The sequence below is a fragment of the Pinus tabuliformis genome, chromosome 2_2, assembly GCF_031772625.1.
Source record: "Pinus tabuliformis cultivar Carrire ecotype Pingquan chromosome 2_2, CPIR1, whole genome shotgun sequence".
NCBI classification, from domain to species: Eukaryota; Viridiplantae; Streptophyta; class Pinopsida; order Pinales; family Pinaceae; genus Pinus; species Pinus tabuliformis.
The window spans coordinates 1,174,307,376-1,174,319,963 of record NC_142300.1 but is presented as its reverse complement, the minus strand read 5'-3'; the positions used below and the strand labels follow the sequence as shown (position 1 = coordinate 1,174,319,963).

General features: G+C 37.6%; 1 pseudogene; it reads left to right on the top strand.

Annotated features, from left to right (window-relative positions):
• Positions 1-211: 211 nt before the first annotated feature.
• Positions 212-626, top strand: LOC149197649 (nucleoside diphosphate kinase 1 pseudogene; annotated as a pseudogene).
• The last annotated feature ends 11,962 nt before the right edge of the window (positions 627-12,588 follow it).

Below are 12,588 nucleotides of genomic sequence, written 5' to 3'. Positions count from 1 at the left end.
TCCTTGGTATGATTCTTGTAGCATTCAACATTCTAACTGTGTGTCAGCATGAAATGTATCCTTGTCTGTGTCGAGAAACCTAGTATTTGCTTTCTATTTGAACTCAGATCATATTCATTATGGAGCATTCCTTCATCATGATCAAACCCGAAAACGTGTAACATTATGGAGCATTCCTTCATCATGATCAAACCCGAAAACGTGTAACATTATGGAGCATTCCTTCATCATGATCAAACCCGAAAACGTGTAACGTGGATTGGTGGGAGAAAATATATCTAGGTTTGAGGAGGGATTTATTTCAAAAGGTCTCAAGATGGTGGTTGTAGATAGATCATTTGTGGAGAAACACTATGAGGATTTGTCTTCAAAGACCTTTTTCTGTGGATTGGTAAATGGTCTGGGAGGGGGAAGGTGTTGTTTCAACTAGTAGGAAAATCATTAGAGCTACAAATCCTATAGCATATGAACCTAGAACTATTAGAGGCAACTTTGTTGTAGAGGTTGGAAGGAACATTATCCATGGTAGTGATGCAATTCAGAGTGAAAAGAAGGAAATAACACTTTGGTTTCCTGAAAGTGTGGTGGACTGGTAGAGAAACTTGCATTCTTGGGTTTATGATTAAATTATGATCCAAAAGAAAAAGCTTGCGTAACTCGTGGTTGAATTTGATATGATCTCTAATGTTGTTTGAACTGGATGTTGACTTCAAATACAAATCTTTAGCATTTCTTCTTGTTATTTGGAGTCTTATCCGAACTTTCCTAAGAATTTAGAAGTTCCTAAAAAATGTGTGTTGGAGGGTTTCCCTTGATCTTTTGAATTTAGGCTTCATATGATTTTCAAATTAAATGGCCAAAGTTGGTGAAAGGAAGTAACTCTTGAAGGTTATTTCTTGTTTAAAATGTCAGATATTTATCTATAAAAAAATGTATGATCCTTGTAGAGTTGAATTCCTTCTAGGAACATTTTCCAATTAGTGTCCAGCTTTCCGTTTCTTTTACAGGAAACCAGTTTCTATGCAGATTTCTGTTCGTGGGTACAATCCTTGCACAGTTCCATTCCCTTTAGGATTATTTTTTGGCACATTTGCACCAATTTGCCAGTTTTTTTTGTAGGCAACCAATTTTTGTGCAAAGGCATGTTGGGAGCATAAGATCAATGATGTAGGTACGTTTCCCATTTCAAGAAAGTATGATCGCTAATACAAGCATACCTGTGTTTTGTGAGCTCGCTCTCATTTATCATCGTCTCTTCCACCAAACACCTCATTGGTTTTGATAAGTCAAAATCCTAGCCTCCACTCCCTTTCAATCCAATAGTTATTTATATAAAAATTTAATATTTATTTTTTTCAAAACTTTAATAAACTTTATAAAATCTATTTAAAATTTTCAAAAATAATTGAAAGCCAATTTTTTTTTAAATCAAAATAAAAAACAATATATACTAGCTTGGCAAAAATAAAACACTAAAAATATAAAAATTATATAAATTTAATAATTTAAAATTACAATTTTAATTATTTTTATCAACATAATTAAAATAAATTACACCCAAAAACATTAAAAAGTCCACTATGTTATTAAAAAAAATTCGAACACTTCACTCAAATGTAAACCTGAACTGATTTTGCATTGAGTTTGACTCATTTCGAATGATAGGGATGAAATAAATTGAAATAGAAATAGGTGAACACAAGCAATGGCCAAGCGAACCTGCATGCCATCTGATTATTACATGCTACACGCTAATCCAAACACCAAGCTGTGAAATCAGACATCAAAGGGAAGTTCAACGTCCAAAATTTTGAGTTAAAAGGGAGGACGTACACTGTCTAGATTCTACGAACACTGTCTTGATTCCTCCATGTTTACTAGTGTGGTGGGGGACCGTGGATTGTATTGAGGGTTAACACCCACATATTTTGTTCCGGATGTTCTACATGTTATGTCTAAATTCAGCTCCATTGTCCAAAAACCTAGACCTAGAATGTCAACCTGAACAAAAAAATAAAAAATCAATTAAAACATTTGAAAGTTTTTATTACTTGGTATATCAATATAAATATATTTTTTTAAATGTAATTTCTTTCTCTAAACTATTGTTGCATTTGAGTCCCTTCCTAGATTAATATAAATTCTTTAGATAGATGATCACCATTTGAGTTGAATTATATATACATATATGAAAAAATTATCCAAATTGTTTTTTCCTTCATAAATTAACTTTTAATTGGAACTCATAATATAGTCTCAATTTTACATTTATTACCTATCTAATCTATTAATAACTTAAAGTCTCTCAATACTTATAAATATTTTTCTATTGTTTTTTTCATAAAAATATAAAATGGCTAAAACTAAACTATTTCTTTCCTATCAACATATTTCAAAATAATATAATGTATTCATGAGAAAAAAAAATGTCCCCTACATTATAAATCTTTATAGCTCTTTGGTATGCCCTTAAGTCAACATGTCTTTTCATAATTAATTATGTGTTCCTTTAATGTTATATAATATTTTTCTTTCAAACATTTTTACCTACCTTTAATAGCTAGTTTGAATTTATGGTATTAAATATTTTTCTTTCAATCATTTTTACCTACCTTTAATAGCTATCTTGATTTTGTGGGCAACTTGTGTAGGAGTCATATAAAGCCTTGAAATATCAAGGTTGTCAAATAATTCAAGGTAAAGACTTATAAGAATTTGTATATGCATTAGTTATTTAAGAATATACATAACAAACAAAAGTCAATTGATGCTATTTGTGTAAATTTTTGTTATAAATGATTTTAATGCAAAATAGAAATTTTGTTGTTTTAACTAAACACTTACTCATTTATAGTCCTCCTTGCAAATAGTAGCTTAATCGAAATGTTGTCTTTGATTTGAAAGTGTCACAACTGTCATTTTCAGTCAAGAAAAAGAGTGTCGTAAAGTCTTCCTCTTTTAGATAGTCGATTACATTTTTTCCATTGTATTTGATTTGAGTTAGCAATTCTTTGAAGTGTTGAAAACAGTTTTCCATTCGAAATTGAAAGTGTCATCTTACCCTTCCTTTCGTTTTTGAAAAGAATTTGTTAAAGTGTCGCTTTGAAGAAAAGTAGTTCAGATCTGTACTTAGTTTTATTTTTGTCATTCTCACATTAAGGAAACTGAAAAACAAATACATGCATGTGCATTTGCATTTAGACTACATGCGGAAATTGATTTAGGAAAAGTGCATTTAATGTGTGCTCTCTCCTCTATGTTGAAAGAATTTTTCTCTTCTTTCCTTAGTAGCTAGGATTTTCATTGCTAAAAGAAAATAAATGATTGTTTATCATCTTAGATTGCATATTTAAGAATTGTATATCTACATCACGCGGTGAACCTTAAAGACAAACTTCTTAAGAAAGATCAACTATAAAATAAATCTCAATGAACATAAAAACGCTTTGGAACCTAATGCACAACATCTAGAAGTCTAGGCTACAGACGTATTCTGGCATCGTAAACCCTGGTAACTATCATTTTCATCGTAGGTTGGGTGATTCCTCTGATACGACAAGTGCCAATATGGACTTATGCTCCCACGTACCGTCAAGTATATATTGGGAGACCACAATAGGCTAATATCCTTTATCCTTAGGAAGTCGTGTCTGCTACCTTATCGATCGCAATGCACTAAACACAACATTTAGGAAGATTGGCTGCCGTACGTAAAAGTATATTACAATTTTTCAATTCGTTTCGTAATCCCTCTGTATAGATTTTTAGAGTAGTCACTTTCATTCCTTTTCAGACTCCTTAAGAGAAAAGGTCCATCTGAGCAATTGTCACTTCAGGCTCATTAAAAATCGAAGGTGACTAAAGTCACCTTTAGCTTTTTCTCGACTCTTAAAATTTGAAAAAGCAAGTTGTGTCAAAGCGTCGTAAAATTCATTTATTTCGGAATAACTTTTTCCCATTTTAATTTTGAGTTGATCAAGTAAATTGCAATCGTGGAAGAAAGTCAATCAAAACCCCATCATTCGCGGAGACTAATGAGTCAACTGTCTTTGACTCTGAAAATGAAACCATTCCGGGCCAAGCGATCTCGTTTAACCGGGTCAAAGTCTCCTGGTTTATTTGAAACTTATGTTTCAATATCATGAGAGACTCCGGTTACTCCAAATAATTATGGAACCCCTGCCTCTACAGAAGAAGTTCTGTAGTTACAAGAGGACATTAGAACTGATCCTAGTGTAACAATAAACACTCTTATTCCTGAACCAGCTCCATATAGGGCTGATTCGGAAGGTGTCACCCCTCCAACATCTATCACTAAAAAGTCTATACCTTCTTCATCACCAGAAATATTTTATAGACCTGACAGTCTACCTCTTCCACCTGGATTGATTGCTATAGAAGAGATTGTGGAGGATCTTCCATCCAGTACCCCATTGCATTTTGGAACTGGGATCCACCTATATCCTTCTACTATAGAAGTTAGTCACCCTTCACTGCAAGTTCCTGTGGAATCGCTAGGAAATATTTTGGATAGACTCGATATGTCTGAACAACCATAGACATCTAGGATTGTGTCATCTGACACAGTAGTAGCAGAACTTCCTGTTACTACTCCGACAATGTTCGCTAGTATACCATCTATCCCAACTAGCTCTCAATAGCTAGATGGAGTCCACCCAGGGACTATTTCGACAGCATGGTCTGTTCCTGTTTATTCGTCTGGAATAATATCTAGAATATCTTATGTTGAGTCTCAACAAATTGATCCTTCACAACAGCATCAATTTGGGCAGTCTAGTCTCCAAAGACCATTTTACCCTTTGAACACTGGATTTCCGCCATATGGGGGGCAGTATGCCTTATCATTGTTCCCTTCGGGAGAGCAACCATATGAGAGCTCACAACAAAATTTGGGTCAAGATGGAATTGCATCCAGTGGTTGGATACCAATACTGCCTCAGCAGCCAAGAGTTGTATATTCAATGCAACAAAATCAACCTGTGTCGAACATTCCCACTACACCAGCTATTGTGACGATGTCGCAAGTACAAGAATTTCTTGTTGTATGTCAACCTCAAGTATCTCAGGTTGTAATAGAACAACCTCTTGTCTCCACGGCTCAATCACAACCGCCGATTAGTGGCTCCTTAACTGAAGCGACTCGGGCTCAAATAAGCACTATTACCCCTCATCTTGCTCAAACATCCAGTATTGTACAACAGAAAATGGTCTCACAGCCATGGCTGGTGCATTATCAACAACCACAATTCCAGCAAGCTTACCGAGGACCTGAGCAACAAAGCTTTGCGGGTAATGGGTAGCCATATATTCAAAACGGTTATCAACAACCATATTATAATGGTTATGCCCATCAACCTTATCAAAGTTATCAGCATCAAATACATTATGCTAGTATGCAAAGACCCACTGCTCAGGTGATCCCATCTTATCCTGGGTATGCTTCGCCAAACCTGAATCAACAGTTGCCCTTCATAGCAACTTTAGAATTACCAGATCTGAATCGGCTAACAAATGATCAAATTGCTTGTGCCCCTTGGTGGCCAACGATTCCTCATAAACTTCCGTCAGATATTCCTAAATTCAATGGAAATCCGGGTGAGGATCCATCGAATCATGTGATGACCTTTCATCTATGGTGTTCGTCCAACACCCTCAATGATGATTCGATTAGGCTTCGCCTTTTTCAGAGAACGTTAACTGGTCTGGCAGTGAAATGGTACATCGAATTGCCTAGAGCTTCATTCGATAACTTCAACGCCCTCGCCACCACCTTTTTAACCCATTTTCAGTTACCCATAAGGTACGAAACAGGAACGAAGCTCCTTACCAATTTTAAGAAGACAACAACCACTCACATATCTGATCATATTCATGAGTAGTGGCGTCGTTGTCGAATGGTAAAGACATATTTTCTTGATTAGCTTCCAGCTGAATGGTTTATTAAGTCATTTTTACCTTCTATTAAAGAAGATGTGGCCAAGGGAGGAGTTTTCACTGAAGAGCAAGTCATTGCTCGTGTGCAATATCTAGACTTGATCTATACTCAGTCTGGCATGCTCTACAACAAAATTCCTGATGCTCCTAGACCAGAGTTTTCCGTTCCTCCTCCTAAATCGAACAGGGACTCTCATGTCGGCGATGGCGTGATTGGCACCTCAAGTACGCAAACCGTAAGGCTACATCTGGTAAAGCCCTTGCAATTTCCAGTAAAAAAGTAAATGACAAACTTCTTGCCTCGCAGGTCAATGCTATGTCGACCGATAAAGGCAAAGAACCGAAGCAACCAAGGGGCAAGAACAAAAGGAAAAGCAAAAAGAAGAAATAGGATGATTCGTCTCCAGAAAAATCTTCTGAAAACCCTTATGGGCAAAAGAAACCTAGTCGGCCATGTCTCATATGCGATGAGGACCATTGGACGAGAGATTGTTTGCATAAAGCTGAGATTAAGAAGTTCTTTAAGAGTTCAAAAACCTCAACGGTATTGATTGATCCGTTTCCAAACCTAGAAACCAATCTGGTTGCTAGCGACAATGCTTCTCCATCCCAAATGCTTATGTTGTCCATTTCGAAATAGCGAAATGATGCTTTGATATCGACAAGGAATAAAGATTACGGGAATCCACAGCTGTCGAACAACAAGGCTGCAGATCAACCTAGTATTTTGACATCAACTTCAACCAAAGTTGTGCCACCCATTATCCCTGAACTAACAATAAAGCCGCCAAAGGGAGTAGTACACAAATTGACATTTAATCCTCATGCTCGAGCAGCATAGAATTATAATATAGTAGAGGATCTAGCCCGATCGCCATCTGCTATGTCGATGCTTGAAGTACAGCAAAATTGCCCCTCCCAAAAGCAGGCTCTATTATTAGCAATAGGTGGGATTGACCCAGCAGATTCTAATCTTGTGGCCTTTAATCATAAAGTATATGAACCTCAGTTACCAACTCAACTCGCTTTCCTCATACAAGTGAAAGCCCTCAACAAAACTGTTCATCGAACAATTATTGATGAGGGGGCATCTACATGCATTATGTCAATGAGTTGCTGGAAAACTTTAGGCTCACCACCCTTGTCAAGATCATCAACGACATTAAAAGCATTCGATGGACAAACATACACCCCGTACGGGATTTTAAGTAACTTGCAAGTTGAACTGGGGGGCAGAACAATAGTAATTGATTTCGAAGTTATCGATGGAAACCTCAATTACAACATCCTACTGGGAAGGCCCTGGATTTATGCTATGGCTGCTGTTGTGTCAACTTATTTTAGAAAGATTGCATTTCGCTTCCAAGGAGGAACTACAATCGTTGACCAACAAAACTTCCTCCCAAACAGTTCACAGGTTACGGGAAGCATTCCAGTGATCCATGGAAGCTCTCAATCGCTTCAAAATATCAGAGTAGGCCTCCTAAAAGACCCTACCTTAATGGGTACTTTTTCCCTACCACCTCCAAGTAATCTGGCGGAAGTGGCCACAGTGGAAACCTGTCATATGATATCTTCTACATCATCAAAGATTAAGAATAACTCTGACCATTTTGATACTATGGGTCACCAAGGGCAGTTCTTATCTTGTGTCAACCTCATTACAAAATGAAACAAGGGTTATGAGGATAGTTCTTTTACTGTGTCAACCTCATTAAAAAATTAAACAACTCCCTTTCCAAATCGAGTCTTTGATTACGATCTCGTAAAATCCAAGTCAAGTCTTTCAAAGATCTCGAAGGTAAACCTTCATTCCAATCACCTCGTTGAATGCAATGAAGCTTGGGGGGCATGCACCTCGATTTGCATCACTATGCTAGGTGCATGCGAACTTATAACAGGCATAGTTTTTCGTTTCAAGCTTGTGTAAACATGAAACCAAATCTGAGCATATGTTGTCGCATGGTTCAAGCTAATTAAAAAATGAACCAGGCTGCGAGCAAGTTTACACGAAGTTCAAGCTCGTTAAAAAATAAACCTAGCGATGAGAATATGTTCCCCCAAAGTTCAAGCTCATTAAAAAATGAACCCACCCACGAGCAGGTTTACACGAAGTTCAAGCTCATTAAAAAATAAACCTAGCAATGAGCATATGTTCCCCCAGAGTTTAAGCTCATTAAAAAATGAACCCACCCTTCGGTAAATAACCTTTGTGATCGCATTGCTATCAGCTTTTGAGCCTTGGTCGTGTTCTTACCATCACCTCCACTTTTTAGCCGATCATACACCTCCACTTTATTGTTTACCCTTTTGAGGAACAGTTGCACGAGTGATTCTGTTAGCCACCTTTACACTATCGTGATTGAAAAGTTCCAAACTTACCTGGAACCAGCTGCTATCCGAAATGATCACTCGTTCCTCAAAAACAAGTTTTATTTAAACCCTTTTCATACTCATTAAATATGAAAAGATTGTCGAGCATTCCAGCTCATTAAAGTGTTTGGAAGTAATGAGTTTTCTTTAAACCCTTTTCAAACTCATTAAATATGAAAAGATTGTCGAGCATTCCAGCTCGTTAAAGTGTTTGGAAATAACGAGTCTCTTTTAATCTCTTTTTAGAGTCGTAAAATATAAAAAGATTACCGAGCAATTAGCCTCTCCAGCTCGTTAAAGTGATTGGAAGTGCCATCCCTCTTGTATTTTAATATTTTTGGACCTGAGGGATCATTACACAAAAAGATTGAGCGGTTGTCTATTTCGGCTCGCTAAAGTGATTGGAAAAGTCATCCCTTTCGTATTATTTTATAATTTTTCGGACTTAAGGGATTATACTACGAAAAAGGACTACTGGAGTTTACTTTCTGTCTCTTTTCAGACTCTCTAAAACTGAAAAGGACCGAGTTATCTTTGTCGTTAAACTCATTAAAACAATAGCGACGAACTTGTCCAATACATACAAGAGTGAGTTTCACTATTGCTAGGCTCGCTAAAACATAGCGACAGGTTTGCCGTAAGGGAAAATTATAGAACAAGCATATGTTATCCTCCTCAAGCTTGACAAAAATAAAGAAGTACTGGTGAGAAATGACCAAGGAAAAATGGGAAGAAAACTTGAAGAACTTCATTGGTAGCAAGTCGCTCTTGAACATGACACTTTCACTCTGTCACCATGATTGAGTCAGGTTGGGTTATTCCGTTCACCGGTCATATCACCATTGATCCTCCGTACCATCCATTTTTGGGGTTAACGCTACCAATCCATTTTCAGTGTCGTTGATATGCTCAAGAGAAGTCACTCAGAGAATTCACCAACCCAGCTTACGCCTCATCCACTGCAATACCTTCACTCTCCATTTTTCATGACCGCCACCTTGAACCTTGTATCATCAGATCGTTTTCACCTCCACAAAATCATTCTCTCCATTCTGTGTCGTAGATGTGGGATTCATTAAGGTCCTCCTACGATGGGTAACTTCTTGTCAACGTCAGCGCATTATCCAAGAATTTTACTTAGGAACAACCCTTTCAGTACTTTGAAGCTTGCATGCCTCAATGGTAAGTTTCTCACTTCCGGCGACAGGTTTACATCAATGGCCTTCGACCAAAATATTTTGCGTGGTGTTCAACGTCAAGTCCCATATTCACACCACATGAATTGTACTACAGTACCTTGAGGGTCATTATCATTATCGGTGATTCCTCTCGCGCCTGTTAACAGCTTACATCATTGGCTGGTAATCAGGCGATGTCTTTCCATGTTTGACACCAGAACATCTTTTCACATGGGTCGACTTGTACTTTGGGCAAAGATTGAACGAGTTTGAAGACCCCGGATCTAGTTTCATCCATCCAGGCTGCGATATATTTAGGAAAATAAAGACATCAAATGTACTCCATAGTTGCACAGATAATCATCCAAGCTAAGGGATGATGGCTCTACCAGAATCATTAGTCTGCCACACAGACGATTGTCTGTCCTATGTACATGAAAATGAATTTATAAAGCTAAGCATGGGAATGCCCGCCTCAGCTAGATCATGAAAATGTTATGAAGATAATGTATTTTATTGCATCTTATTACAGGTCACCTTCCAGTTTGAAAAACCTCGGATCCTCATGATAAAGCATTTCACCCGACATCAGAAGATTTACGACCTCATGCTTTAGGGGGAAACTGTTATAGACATATTTGGGCACTGCAACCCCAATCACATATGTCCATAAACCAATGGCTTCTCAACCCATAAAAGTGTTGTTTCATACCCTAAAGGATCAAGGTCAATTGATTACATCATTTCCCAGAAGTTCTCCTTGAAAAGCTGCTCAGAACTGGTCAAAACTGGACCATTGCACTTGCTCCATGGTCAGGGTGCGATGCATCTCACCTATTGCACACGGGGGGTGCGATGCATACTGAAAATCAATTCTATAGGGTGTGATGGGCGAGAGTAGACAAATGGCAGAGGCAGTTTGCCAGGTGGAAACCCAAAGAATCTTCTACAAACTGCTCATTTGACACTTGCCTCTCTGAATTCACCCAGGGATGAGTAAGAGATCATGAAATCTCCAAGTGGAACCAAGAAATATCAAAGAAATGACACTAATCAAAATCCCAGAAGCTAACTCACCCCCCTTCAAATATCTATATATGGATCCCTCATCCTACAGATCTAGAGGCTGGACTTTTGTATTTTGTAAGGAAGTGTTGTTGGTTTCTCTGTGAAGCATTGTATTGTTGGGTGATCTAGTCTTTTCATGAGGTGAAGAGGGCTTTCATGCTGGGAGGATGGCGCTGGATCAGATAGCTAGGTTGTAATCCTCTCTTCTACTACTTCCATCAATAAATCTACTTGAGTTTTCCTCCATATGCTTGTACATCTCTGAATCTTTTATTTGTTTATGCATGTGTATGGTTAATATACATCTCATCCTATATTGTTTATGGTTATATATCTCTATGATTTTATGGTATTTTGCTGCTTTGACTCTACAGGTGTTCTTTGAAGTAGGACAAGTGAGGAAAGAGTGGTAAAAGATCTATCAAAGGAGAAAGGAAACAAGCAAGGAGCCAAGCGAAAGACTGAGGTTGGTACTCTCTGCTTCTCTCTCATATATCTCTCATAAAGGAAAACACAAGTAACTTTGAATTGTTTGTTTCTAAGATAGCTACCCATCTTAGTGGGACTAGCAGCTCTGAATGGATACTAGTTTTCCCAGAAGCAATGCTGAAGGATGTTGAGGATGAAATAATAGATATAATGATACACAGAGTCACCACGTTTTAGAGAAATAGAAAGTGCCCAAATATGGGATAGCAGATGTATGTGCAGTGTCTATGAAGATAATTATCACGGTGTCTAAAAGGAGGCATAGTCAGTGACACAAAGAGGTAGTCATTACTATTTAACAGAAACCCAAGCATATCTAAATAAGGAAGTCGCCTCACTATAACGCCGCCCTCTATTCACACCTCAAGGAGCCCTTCCCGAATAATTATTTATCGCCATCATTTTCCTATAAGTCGAAGTTGAGCGAGTTCACCTCAACACTATGTTCGTTAAAGTGCACTTCATGTGAGGAATTATCAGAGTGTACCCACACATTAGATTGAGAATTTAATAGAATAGTTGGCTTGTATAACCATATATACACATCATGATTATGACATTTGGATAGCACTGGCACCCTCCATGGGGAGGTAGTCTTGAAGTGTAATGGAGATGCATGAGTTCCATAATTGATCAAGAAGAGCATGAGACTATAAGTCTTCAAGATACGAAGTTTCATTGTCAAAAACATGATTTGCAAGATGATCTACCAGCTTATTGCCCAAATGATGAACATGTGAAAGAAATGGGGCATGTATGTGTTTGAGAAATGAGGCTGCTTTGTTGATGTGTGATTCAATGTGCTGCATAGCTAGATATTTTGGAGATAAGTGATCCACATTGAAGCTTTTTCAAGATAGAGATGATGAGCGAAGAGTCTCCCTCTATAAGGACTTGATGAATAGTTGTATTTCAAAGCAATCATTAGGCTCTATTGAGGCCCCCATAACTCAACTTCATTATTAGTAGTGATGAAAAGTTTTCTAGCATATATATTGAGGATTTGGCCTGTGTTGTTTCTAAATACTTCACCAAAGTTGGTTGGCCCTAGATTGCCCCTATATACCCCATCAAAATTAAGCTTTATGAAACTTGAGGGACAAGGGGACCAATTTGAAGGACTGATAGATTTAGGAGATAAGGAGGAATTAGGAGAGGAGTGGTTTAAGGGACAAATCCCAAGATGACTCAATATGATTTTCTGTATTAGAGGGCATTCCCAATCCTAGGAAGCCAAATGCATTGAGGAAATTGTCTCTTGAAGCGAGGAGAGAATAATATGCCATATTTCTTTCCATGAAGATGAGGATTTTTTGAAAACTTGAGTGTTCCTTTCCTTCCAAAAGTTCTAGGTTATAAAGCCTGGAATTAACATCTAAGCCTGATTAAGGATGGGATTGTAGAAAGGGGAGTCTTTCCAATTATCCAGTGCGGAAAAGATGAAATGGGGCACGAGATTATATATTATGAATGCAATTTTTATTTGTTCACAAAGCCTAGAGGAGAAGGATGATGTGAGAAATAT